Genomic DNA, 13,733 nt, shown 5'->3' with positions numbered 1-13,733 from the left:
CGCAATTGGAGAAAATAGTTCAGCCTATGCAGTATGAAGATGATGATACCCCTATTCTCATTCCTCGCAGCCATTTTTCACGAAGTCATTGGGCTAGAGCAACCACTGAGACAGTGGTAAGGATTGGAGAGAAACAAATTCCATTGGTCGCTTTAGTTGATCATGGTTCTAAGATTAATCTTATTGCTCGAGGTGTTTATGAGAGTGGCAAGTGGCCTATGGATGCAGAGCATGGCTGGCGCATGAGAGCCGCCAATAATACTTCTGGTGATATGTATGCTGCTTGTCCAAGTATCAGAATTTCTATTGGTAATGTTGAAGAGGATTATCATTGCTTTGTTCAGGATTCATGCTCTTATCCGATTATTCCTGGACAGCCTTTCATTACAGAAGCAAGAATGGAAATGAAAGTAATGGATGATGGGTCAGCTTATGCGCGGATACGCAGTAAAGATGGTATGCGAGCTGTTCAGTTTATGACTATTGGGGTAAATCATCCGAGAAACAGGGACTCCTTACGTGAGGCACCACTACCTGCGAAGGAGTTGGATTTTCATTAGGTACCGCTGTCTTGCGAGACACCAGTGGTATGGAGCGGAGAAAAGAGGAGATCTCGCCTCCTGGCAGCCAGTCTTTCTCCAATAATTTTGTTGGTTTTTCTTCAGATAGTTCAGTGAGTTATCAGAAAATTTTAGATTTGCCTAGAGCTGCCAGGCAATACATTGGTCGTAAGGAGAAAGAGTTGAAGAATGTAGGTATTTTGCAAGCAGAAGAGTATGTAGATGGATTATATGAAGGAATGTCTTATGCAGATACATTGTTTGAGATGAGAGCAATGCTGAAAACTGATGTATGTAAGGGTTCAAAGATCATACCAGTGCAAACCTTGGATATGTTTCAGGAAATTTCTGGTTTTATGCTGCAAACAGAGTTAGAGGCTGAGAAAACTCAGCAAACTGAATTTATGGCTGATCTTGATCAGCTAACAGAATTGCAGAGGGCTGAATCCATTCAGCCAACAGAGTTGAATGCAGAAAAATTTCTGCATACAGAGTTTCAGGATGCATTTATGCAGTCCATAGAGCCGAGGGCTGAATCCATTCAGCCAACAGAGTTGAATGCAGAAAAATTTCTGCATACAGAGTTTCAGGCTGCACCCATGCAGTCCATAGAGCGAAAGGCTGAAAATTTTCAGCCAACAGAGTTGAAAGTTGCTGAAAATTTGCAGAAATTGCAGCAAAGAAAAGAGTGCTTGAATGATGCCAAGGTTGACACAAAATATAAAACAGTTGATAAGAAGGTTAAGCCGGTTGCAGGCCCGCTTCCTTTTGATAGTGATGAACAGATTGAAAAAGCTATGAAGCAGCCTATGTTGAGGAACCCTGCAAATATTGGACATAAGTTTACAGCTGAAACTCTTGCAAAATTGAAGATTGGAAATGATGAATTCTTGCTTCCAGTGGAAAAAGAATGTTTTAGAGAGATGCTTGGACGTCATGGTAAGGCATTTGCTTTCTTTCCACATGAAATTGGCTGCATTAGTCCCGAATTGGTTGCACCTATGGTCATCTTCACTGTTCCTCATGTACCATGGAATATACGTCCTATACCTGTGCCTAAAGCACACTTGCCAAAGCTGATAGAGTTGCTGAATGAGAAGATTAAAATGGGGATTTTGGAACCCTCTTCTGCACCCTATTCTAACAGGTGGTTTACTGTACCAAAGAAGAATGGTACTTTGAGATTTATTCAGGATATGCAGCCCGTGAACAAAGTGACAATCAGGAATGTGGGAACAGGTCCAGTTGTGGATGAATTTGCTGAGGCTTTTGCAGGACGAGCCATCTATTCTCTAGGTGACTTGTATTCAGGTTATGATCAGTTTCAGCTTGCCTTGGAAAGCAGGGATATTACTACTATGCGGACACCTATTGGTCTTGTGAGGATGTGTACCTTGCCTCAAGGTGCCACAAACTCAGTTGCTCATATGATGAATGCTATGCATAGAGTTCTACGAGACTATATTCCTCAGTATACCATGCCTTTTCTAGATGATGTGCCTATTAAGGGTTGTGCAGAAGAAGAAAAGAATGAAAGTCTTGATTTGCGTGGATATGGGCAGTTTGTGGCTGACCACTTGATTGCTTGCGAGCAAATATTGACACGATTAGAGGAGGTAAATTTGACACTTTCAGGGCTGAAATCTGTCTTTGGTGTTAATGAAGTCATCATAGTTGGGCATATGGTTGGATATTATGGCAGAAAGCCTTCTCCTGCAAAGGTGGATGCCATAAACAGGATTGCAGAGTATTGCTCGACTACTTCAAATGTGCGGAGATTTGTGGGAGCTTGTGTATTTTACATGATTTGGATTCCTCATTTTGCTCATATAGCAGATGTTCTCTTTCAGCTGCTTCGAAAGGGGCAGAAATTTCATTGGGACGAGAAGCATTCAAAAGCCATGCGTAAACTCAAGAAACTGTTACAGTCAGCTCCTACTCTTCGCAAGGCGGATTATCAGTGTGGATGGCCGATCATGTTGACAGTTGATACTAGCCCTATTGGCATAGGTTGGACAGTGGGACAGGATGATGCTGATGGAAATAGATATGCAATCCGCTTTGGAGCTAAAGTTCTTAATGAGCGACAGAGGAGGTATCCGCAAATTAAAAGAGAGTTGTGGGGAGTAGTCACTGCACTGAAGTGTGACAAAGGGTATTTTATTGGAGCTTCAGTTGTTGTGGAAACAGATTGTTTGCCTTTGCTTGGTATGATTACTAGTTGCTCGACTCCAGATATAGCGATGCTTTGGTGGATTGCCTATATCAAATCATTGAATCCAGAATTTCGACACATAGCAGGGAAAGATAATCCAGTTGCTGACATGCTATCTAGAGCGAGATATGAGGATGAGGAGTCAATGCTTGCAGAAGATGATGAGACAGAGTTTGCTGCTTCTGTCCTTGTTCATGATTGTCATGTATCTACTGTTGAAGCCTTTATTGAAGAACTTTATGTTGACGAGTGGCTGCAAATTGGACAGTATCTAAGTTCATTGACTCGAAGAGCTGATTGGACAGATGATGAATTCAAGAAAATCATAAGGAAGGCTTATGGGTATTTCTTGAAAGATGGTTTTCTTTGGAAGCATCCAAAGAAGAGAGGAGGCTTGCCCTTGAGAGTAGTTTGTGATGTAGCAATGCAGATACAGATTATGCGAGAGTTTCATGAGAGCTCATGGGCTGGACATAGAGGTGTGTGGGCTACCTATGAGAAAATCAAAGAAAGATACTGGTGGAAAGGGATGTATAAAGATGTTTCTCATTTTGTGGAGACTTGCAGGGACTGCCAGCTTTACTCTCTAGTGCGACATCGTGATGAGTTGCATCCGACTTATCCACTATGTATGCATTATAAGTGGGTGGTAGACTTGGTTACTTTGCCAGTGGGACTTTGGCAGATGAGATATCTTGTCTTGGCTAGGGAGGATCTTACAAACTATGTTGAAGGCAGATCTTTGCGGACAAAGACCACCACTACAGTATGTAAATTCTTGTTGGAAGAAATATTTTGCACGTATGGATGTATAGGCAAGATTACAGCTGATCGTGGAGAGCTAGATGCAAATGAAGCTAGAGAATTCTTCTCACGGATTGGGATTAAATTGGCTCTTACTACTGCCTATAATCCAGAGGGAAATGGCAAGAGTGAAAGAGGACATCCGCCGATAGTTAAAGCATTGGCAAAAGCTTGTAGAGGTCGGATTGGAGATTGGCCGAGATTACTACCTTTTGCGTTGTGGGCTGATCGCTCTACACATAGTGTGACTACTGGATACATGCCTGCAGAGTTGATATATGGGCAAAAACCTGTCATGCCTACTGAAATTTGTGCTCTCACTTGGAGTGTTCTTCCGTGGCATGAGAATTTATCAAGGGAAGAGCTTCTAGCCCTTCGGATTCGTCAACTAGAGAGAAGGACAGAAGATGTGCAGCTAGCAGTTGATCGTTTGAAGGCAGCCCGTCTCAGAAACAAGGACAGGTTTGATTTAAGGCATCGCTTGATGCCTAGAGCCATAAAAGAAGGAGATTGGATTCTAGTCTACCACAGTAGTCTAGAAAATCAGCATAGTAGTATGAGAAAAATGGTTCAAAGATGGTTTGGACCGTATGAAGTGAAGCAAGTTTTTGACAATGGTACCTATGAGCTGGCTGAATTAGATGGAACAGTATTGAGGGTGACTATTGCTGGAAAACGAGTCAAGATTTTCAAGAGAAGAGAAGATGAAGAATATGCACTTGAAGCATTAACAGAAGAAGAGCAGGTAAAAGAAAGACAAGCAGAAGAAGCAGATAATATAGATGATGAAGCTGATGGAGAAACAGGTCTACTAGAAACAGAAGATGGACTCGACTTGTTTGTGGATTTGAATGATCCTGGATAGTTGGCACATCCGGAGGATGCGCAGGTTCAGAGGGGGTGGATGTCGTGCTGCTGCGCATCCGAGTCGTATACACCTCCATTTCTTTTGTTGTGCATTTGTGTTATTTTCTACGTGTGATTCATTGTTTGTGTGATGCATTTTGATAATCTGCATCCAATGTACATATTCCCTTAGTGCATGTGTATGATTTTGTTTGGATGCATGATGTGTGTGTATTAGAAAAATATGAAAAAGTGATGCCAAAGGACATTATGCAGCTGATAATTTTAATGATGAACTCGAAGAAAAGTGCAGGATACCGTGGAATCAAAGGAAGCTTTATAGAAGCTGACATTTAAGCTATGAAGACAAAGGTGTAAATTCAGGAATATCATGTGCAATGGGAAAAGCTCAAGGAGTGCTGAACGGGTTCCCTTGTCGAGATGTAGACTCTTGGAATGCACTTATTGCTGGGTTATGCTTTACATGGGCAGAATTGGAGATTAGCGTCAAAGCTAAAGGTGTAAAAGGTTATTCAAGGAGGAAGAGGGAAAACCTATATTTGGGTTTAAACTGCTTTTGGTGGGAAAAAAGCAGGCTGTTTTGGAGGGGAAGAATGGTTTTTGATTTCGATGGCTAGAATGATGCTGGAAGGCTCTATTTTCTCCTTGGATATTTTTGGTATTTTGCACGCAGTTAACGGCATGGAACACGGAAAAACAGGGGAAGAGAGATCGAAAGGAAAGGAGACGGGGGAGATTCAGGAATGAAGAGAAAGCAAGGGCATGAGAACCAGACGATAAGGATGATGAAGAAGGCGACAAAATGGCGGCTGAAGGGATGGGAGTAGACGGATTGATCTGAAGAAAGACAGAAGAAGGTAAGGCCAATCAGTGATTATCGAGGAAGTCTGCAACAAAACTTCGATGACAAGGACGAAGGACAAAGGGCGGAGACTATCAATAAGCTCTTCTCTGCGGTTCAGGATCTCAAGTTAATCAAAACTTCGATGTCTCGGATTTCTTTCTCACTGGTTTCGTCTCCCTCCTCAAAGATCGTTCTGCGCTCATCAAAACAGGACTCAAATTCGGACGTCCCAGACAGTGGAGCCATGATCTTCAAGCGACCTTCATTCACCGATTAAACAAAAAGATTGACATTCTGAGAATAAAAAAGAAAAAGCAGTTATCAGAAGGGATTGCGGCTGAACTGTGGAAAAGAAAACTGTGACTATGGGAAGTCAAGGCAGAGGAAGAGGACCGAGAGCTGAGAGAGAGGATGATGTGGAAGGATGATGTTGCTGTTGCGGGAGTCGAATTCCGTGCAGTACTATTGGGATTTCCAGTTTAACAAAAACAAAAATGGACATGAAGCTGATCAGTGAAGTTTAATCAAGGATCTCTGTGTCATCAGAGGACGGGAGAGAGAGCGTTGCAGAGCACAAGAAGTTGCTGGTGTCAGGTGGAGGTTCTGGATGGATGCTGTCGCCTGCAACTCCTTCACTGTCATCATCGAGCATTAACTCCCAGATGACTCTCAAGGGAGTCCACATCCAAGATTTGTAGTGTTAAAAGAATGAATGCAAAATTTTGTAGAAGAAGGCAACTTCAGTATAACAGAGTGGATCCGTTAACCCAAATGAAAAATCCTAAGTCACAGCCGACCAATTGTGACAAAAAGCATGTATCAAAGAGTATGTTGTGATCCCGTCACGTACGATTCTATGCTGGAAACGAGTTTCCCTGTGGTGTGATCACCTGTGGAGCTTGCTTTATTATGGCTTCTACATCCTTGGTCATCCGTGAGCATGTGGCCTGTTCAAAAACCGTCAATTCAACCTTTGAGAGCTCTGTTCATAGGAGTTTCATGCATGTTTCTCTCTGAGAATCTTTGCAAGAGCGGCTGAACTTGGACTGATGTCCGAAATCTCTTGAAGGAACTGAAGGACAAGACAGTGCTGATTTGCGAACGCTGTCACAGCACTCATGACTTTGGCAAACCTTCATGGTGGTCAGAGAAGCAGGTTTACTTTCCTCAATTGGTGTTTTCTCCTGTAAAGATTCAGATATCTACTCACGTTTCTATGGACACCTTGGAAGATCATGGTTGCTTCATGATAAAGTAAATGGTTCCTTGAATTGAATCTCACATGGAGTTATTGTGATGGTGATTGAAATCTAAAGTGGCTTTGATACTCAGAGTGCTTCATTTCAACTTTTCAACTGAGCTTGCCAGTCAGGTAGCTGATATATTCACGAAGGCATTGGGCTTAGAGAAGCTGCGCAAGTTCAGAGACCTGCTTGGTGTGTAGGAATTGGGATTGAGCTCGAGGGGGAGTGTTGAGATATCAAGCTCCACTTGTGATATGCCAGGGTGACCGTTGTGCATTTATGTCACTGACTTGTTAGCTGCAGATGTGGTGTCGTGGAGTTCGTGCAAGAGCTGCTGAACACGGGGTTCAAGATGCTGCAAGGAAAGAGGCTAACAAGAAGATCTCAATTTTTGATGCCAAAGATCACTATATTGCTTGTCAAGTGAATTACATCAAAGAAGCTGCTATTTACTCTGGACAAGTAATTCCAGGTATAAGCATAACGCCTTAGAAAAAAATTAACTTAAGATCCCATTGTCACAATCAAATGACAACTGGCCCATCTGTAGGCTGATGCATATCATAAAGTAGCTTATGCAACCAAGCTACCTCACATGCAGCCATTGCTGCACCCCTGTACTCAGCCTCTGTGCTCAACAAGGCAACTGTAGGCTGTTTCTTGCTGCTCCAAGTGACTGTAGCACTCCCAAAAGAGAACACATATCCATTGGTAGATCGTCTATCAGAAATACTACCAGCCTGATCAGCATCAGTGTATCCATGCAACTGTATCTGAATCCCAGTCTCATAAAATAGTCCATAATGCAATGTGGACTTCACATACCTGAGTATGCGTCTAGCCGCATCGAAATGCAATTTCCTTGGAGCTTGCATAAACTGACTTACCAATCCAACAATATAGCTCAAATCTGGCCTGGTAATAGTCATATAAATCAAACTTCCTACTATGGGTCTATACATAGTAGGGTCTTCCAGAAGCTCACCTGCATCTGCACTCAGCTTCACATTCTGCTCCAAAGGAACTAAAATAGGCTTACAGCCTGTCATCCCATATTTGGACAGCATGTCCAATCCATACTGCCTCTGCAAGAGCCGTATCCCACTTGGTGATCTAATCACCTCAATGCCCAAGAAATAATGTAGCTCTCCCAAATCCTTCATCTCGAACTTCTGCTTCAATAGCATTTTCACATGAAGGATATCTTCATCACTATCACCTGTCATAATCAAATCATCAACATAAATGACAAGTAGCATAATACCTTTCTCTGTTTTTCTCACATAAAGTGAGAAATCTGCCTTGGAAATCTGAAAGCCAATAGTGACAAGATACTATCCTATCTTGTCAGACCATGCTCTAGGTGCTTGCTTCAAGCCATACAAGGCTTTTTTCAACCTGCAAACAAACTCAAGATGAACGGCATGCACATAACCTGGTGGCTGCTCCATGTAGACCTCTTCTTGCAAATCACCATGCAAGAAGGCATTCTTTACATCCATCTGATGTCAAGACCATCCCTTGGATGCATCCATAGCAATGACTGCTCTTACGGTTGCCATCCTTACAACCGGACTGAATGTTTCTTCATAATCAATGCCATATGTTTGTGCATACCCCTTAACTACTAATCTTGCCTTGTATCTATTCACAGAACCATCTGCATTGTGTTGCACCTTATAAACCCACTTACAACAAATTGCATTCTTATCTTTAGGCAAAGGTACCAATTCCCATGTAGCATTTGCTTCCAAGGCATCCATTTCTTCATCCATGGCTTTCTCCCATTTTTCTTTTCCCATGGCTTGCTCAAAAGAAGTGGGTTCTGGTTCTTGTATCACTTTGACCATATAGGCATAGTGAATGGCTGTAAATCCATCATATTTCATCCTATCCATAGGATACCTAGCTCTGGTAGACCTGTGCAAAGTAGGTTCACTCCCAGGTGCTCTCAAAACATCCCTGGTCTTCCTTACTCCAAGTGTAACAATAGAAGGAATACCCAACTCATCATCAATGCTCTGTTCTGAGCCACTGGATTCACCATCCACATAAGAGTGACCTGCATTCACATCAAACATGGGCTGATCTACCTTCTCTTTTCCTTTTCGTGAAACCTGTATATCACTATCTGCATTTTTTTGAGGAGATTCTCTTGATCTCAATCTGCCTGTCCAGGGCGAAGAATGTGAACCACTGCTAGAGGACACTCCCGGTCCACTAATATTTTGTGACTGCTGCTATGAATTCTATGCAGCATTACCATTTTGTGCATCTACATCATCAATCACATTTACTGGTTTATACCAGCTACTCATCTCATAAAAAACAACATCTCTGCTCACTGTAAACTTACGAGTAGAAGGGTTATAGCATCTATATCCTTTCTGTTGCTGTAGAGCGTAACCAATAAAGATTCACTTCTCAGCTTTGGAATCCAACTTGGATCTCAACTCATCAGGCGCATGAACATAGGCAATGCAACAAAAAATCTTCAAATGAGAAATATCTGGTTTCCTACCAGTATACCTCTCCTCTGGAGTCATCCCATGTATTGCTACAGTGGGAGTCCTGTTCATTATGTAGACTACTGTAGCAACTGCTTCAGCTCAGTAAAAATCTGGCAAGTCTTTTTTGTTGAGCATGGCACGAGATACCTCTCCAATATGCCTGTTTTTCCCTTCTGCAATTCCATTTTGTTGTGGGGTATGACTGCATGAATATTGCTGCTTTATGCCATGCTCTTGCAGGAACCTTGCAAACTCATTTGAGAGGTACTCTCCCCCTCCATCTGACCTTAGGCATTTTATTTGCAGGCATGTTTCTTTTTCAACCATAGCTTTAAGAGTTTTGAAATACCCAAACACTTCACTTTTCTTTTTCATAAAATACACCCAAAATTTTCTGCTATAGTCATCAATAAAAGTGACAAAATAATGACAACCTCCAATAGATGCAGCTTTAGTAGTCCACACATCAGAGTGGATTAATTCCAATGGCTTCTTACTCTCTTGAACATGTCTAGGAAATGGTTTCCTTGCCTATTTTCCAAATTGATAGGCTTCACATACCTTATGCATTTCTGCAACCTTGAATTTAGGCAATCCTGCAACAATATTTTGGGCTTGCATTGATTTAAGTCGCTGTACATTAACATGACCAATGCGTTTATGCCAGATATCAATATCTGCAACTACGCCGGTTCCATGTGCAAACATTGCTGCACTCAATTCAGGCATGTCTGCATCCAACATAAACATTCTGCCCTTCTTCTTTCCTTTTGCTATCAAGCGACCTTTATTTTTCATATCCTCAACAAAGCATCCATGGGAATTAAATCTGACCTGCAAGCCCTACTCAACCATTTGACCAACAGAAACTAGGTTCTTGGTGATATTCGGGACATGAAATACATCCGACAGGTATTTCTTTTTCCGATCCTGCATAGACAAAGGAATATTTCCAATATGCACAATAGGATGTGCAGTATCATCACTAGTCTCCATAAATCCTGGTTTTTCCATTTTCCTTGCATCTTGCATCCATTCTGCATGACCTGTCATGTGGTTTGATGCACCTGAGTCAACATACCACACATCGTTTCTTTCTTCTACACTTGTCACATAATTGGTCATGTGCTGCACCATAAACAAGTGCTCATTTTTGTCATCACCCTGTCTACTAGAAGATGCATAATTCCCTTGTTGCAAATTTCCATTCATGATGTCATTCTGCTTTTTATAGCAATCTTTAGCCATATGACCCATTTTACCACAGTAGTAGCCATATGACCCATTTTACCACAGTAGTAGCATTCAACATTGTTGTTTGCATTTTGGCCTCTTTGCCATCCACCACGACCTCTTTGGCTCCCCCTACCTCTAGAGTTACCACTTCCTCCTCCATAGGACTGGTTTTCTTGAGTTTGCTACATATTCTGATTTCTACCATGGCCTCCTCTACCTCTGCCTCTACCTCTTCCAGCATTTGAGTAGAAGATAGCTTCTTTTGAAGTTCCTCCTGAAGAAGATGCACCACCATTTCTCTGCTCCTCAGAAATTAGAAGAGCAATCAACTCCTCAAAATTAGGAAATCTTTCACGGACGGAAATGGATGTTCGGAACTATGCATAATCATTTCCTAGACCATTCAAGGTCACAGAAACTAAATCATCATCATCTTCCACTGGTGACCCAATGGAAGCAAGTGCATCTGCAATCTTCTTCACCTTCATGTGGTAGTCATTGATGCTCATACTTTCTCTTTGCAGATTATGCAACTCTTGCTTGAGCTGCATTTTCCTGGCTTGCGTATTTGTGCTATACATTTTTGACAAAGTATCCCATGTCTCCTTTGGTGTACTTGCATCCTGAATATGCACAATCATAGAGTCTAAAATATTGATAGACAGCCAGTACATAACTTTTCTGACTCTCTCATGCCATCCTTTAAATGCCTGCATTTGCTGTTGATTGGGAACATCAGGAAAAATTAGTTCTTCTTCATTTCCTGCAACGAATTCCCAATATCCTTTTCCCATGAGGAAATTCGTCATTCTAAACTTCCATGCTTGGAAGTTGTTCTTGTCAAGCTTTTCAGTGACAATCTGTGAAAGAGAATCAGACGCCATTACAGAATACTGCAAAAAATTCTGTCACTGCAAAAAACACAGCTTCAGCCTCACAAGGGAAAATTTGCAAAACTGACGAAAGTGGTATTTGACCACACAATCACTTCCTAGTGATGATTTTGTATCAGCAGGCAACAATGATGATTCTGTAACTCCCAACGTCTCTGCACACAGGCATACGATGCAATTTCTATGGTAACTTTTTGCCGACCTGTAGAATAGTGGTCGCATAGCAAAAAACAGGGCCTTTTTCTGAGTACGTGCAGAAAACTTCCGCCTGCAAAACAGGCCCCGAAATGGCTTCGAATAAAAAAAACAAGGAAACTAAGGGCTAAAGGCCTTTCCCGCAGCATATACTACCCTCTTGCCACACCACAAAGGGCGTCTCAATATGAGACAATGCACTCTTGCACTTTCCGGTTGTGCTACCCAGAGACTTGCTCCCAAACTCGAAAAATGAAAGCAACACTGGTCCTATTACGAGAACTCCGCGAACTTGGTTTGCTTTCTTGAGCTCCTTACCATGAACCAGACTCTCATACCATGTCACGATTGTGGGAGAGAAGGAAGGAGTCTCACTTGTAACTTGCTTGCTTGCACAATGGGGGAATACACACACAGGTGGAGGCTGAAAACAGTTTTCCTCTTCTTAGTTGTGTAAGCCAAAAGAACTCAAGTACAAAAGAAATAGAAGAACCCTATATGTGGGTCTCAAACCAAACTCAACTAACTAAGGTGGCATACTAACTGAGCCATGAACTAGAGTAGATAAGGATAGCTGTCATCTAGCTATTATTCATGGGCGGTCTACCAACCGCATCTGCAGCTAACAAGTCGGTGACATAAATGTCCAACGGTCACCTTGGCATATCACGAGTGTAGCTCGATATCTCAACACTTAGCATATATGCATAAGCATTCCCATAACGATCAAAAGGCCATTCCAAAGCTTTGTATGAATGTCAATGTGAACATTGATTCCCAACAGTTGGATGTCCTATATTTTCATGCCCTTTGTCTACCTAGTAGATACCTTATTTTTCTAGAATGGATGTGCTGCCTTTAATTCTTTCAGAATCCTCCAAAATCCTTTGTAGATGAGTCTTTATCCCTGGATCACTTTCGAAATCATCAAGCCTTCAAGAGGGATCATCTTCATTGATACCCCTGGATGTATCTTCTGTGCTTCTTAATGAGACATTTTTTTGGAGGTGCCATTCGGATGGTTGTGTTTTTGTGTGTGTTGTATTAATTTGTATGTGATGAGCTTGTGCTGGTTGAATAATTTGTTCAAGAGCTCTCTTTTCAACTATTGGTGGTCATGGTGGATGGCAAGGCTACGATGGAAAGCTGAAGAACCTCTTATATCCTTTACAAATTTGTTATGAATTTCTATTGTTTATTAGATGTGGTTATCAATAACGAAGTTTTCCTTTAGTAGTATTCTTTTCTAGAGATATAAGTGATAAGTTGGGGTCATGATTTGGAGTGATTGTTGAAGATACTGAAGAAGATAAAATTGAGCTTTTTAGTGAACTTATATTCTTCTTTTCCTTAAGTTGCGAGGGCATTTCCTTTCTAAGTGTGGGGATATGTTGAGAGTGGAAAAAGATTGAAATTTTTATTGATTTTTGTTGTTTTTGAGGTCTGAATGATTGATTCTTGATGGATTTAGAGCAATGTATGGTTCATAATGGAAGTGTTTGAGAGTGTTTTGGATGATATCTATTATGTTTTGGAAGTTCATGATGATTCTTAGTAGAAATATGAAGCTCTGTGATGTTCTGATAGGTTCTGTTGAGGTTCTGATTAGTTCTGATACCTTCTATATAGCTTTTGTTTTGTTCTGATTTTCTTCTGTATGAATCATGGATTGATGATTGATGAAGGTTGAAATATTTTAAAGGTTTATTGAATAGTTTTTAATAGTTTGGAATGGTTTTAGTATGAGTTATGTGGATTTGATGTTCTTTGATGATCTTTTATAAACCTTTGTAAACCTTGTGTAGAGCCTCTGTCTCTGCTCTATTCCTGTTCTGTTTTGTTATGTAGATCTTCTGTAAGTGTTCTATGGAATGTATATGTGACTTTGGAAAAATTTTCTAACTTTTGGAAAGGATGAATTTAAGTTCAAAAGAGATAAAACAAATGGAAGAAGTAGCTGCTGAAGACTGAAGAGAAGACTGGAGTGACAGTGACAATAGTGAGCTATGAAGAGACATTGTAGTGGCTCTGGTGCCTCTTCGCATCAGACATACCTCTTGGGAGGTGCATCAATGACCTAAGAAAGACTATTGAGAGTCATAATAGAGTATTTTAGTGAGGAGATGATGTATTAGAGAGAGAGAGAGAGAGAGAGAGAGAGAGAGAGAGAGAGAGAGCTAGAGAGAGCCAATTCTATCAAAACAATGTACTGTATATGAGAGATTGAGAGAGAAAACTATGAAGATATTGAAGATGAATACTATGTGATTGATTTCCATTAAAAAATGGTGTATTTTTTTATGTTCCTTGTTCTATTGATGGATTCTGTGAAGATGTTGAAGTTTATGGTTGATTCTATCAAATC

This window comes from Lygodium microphyllum, chromosome 19 (assembly GCF_053477565.2).
Source record: "Lygodium microphyllum isolate KBCC chromosome 19, Lygodium_microphyllum_v1.1.10, whole genome shotgun sequence".
Lineage (NCBI taxonomy): Eukaryota > Viridiplantae > Streptophyta > Polypodiopsida > Schizaeales > Lygodiaceae > Lygodium > Lygodium microphyllum.
This window is presented reverse-complemented; position numbering follows the sequence as displayed.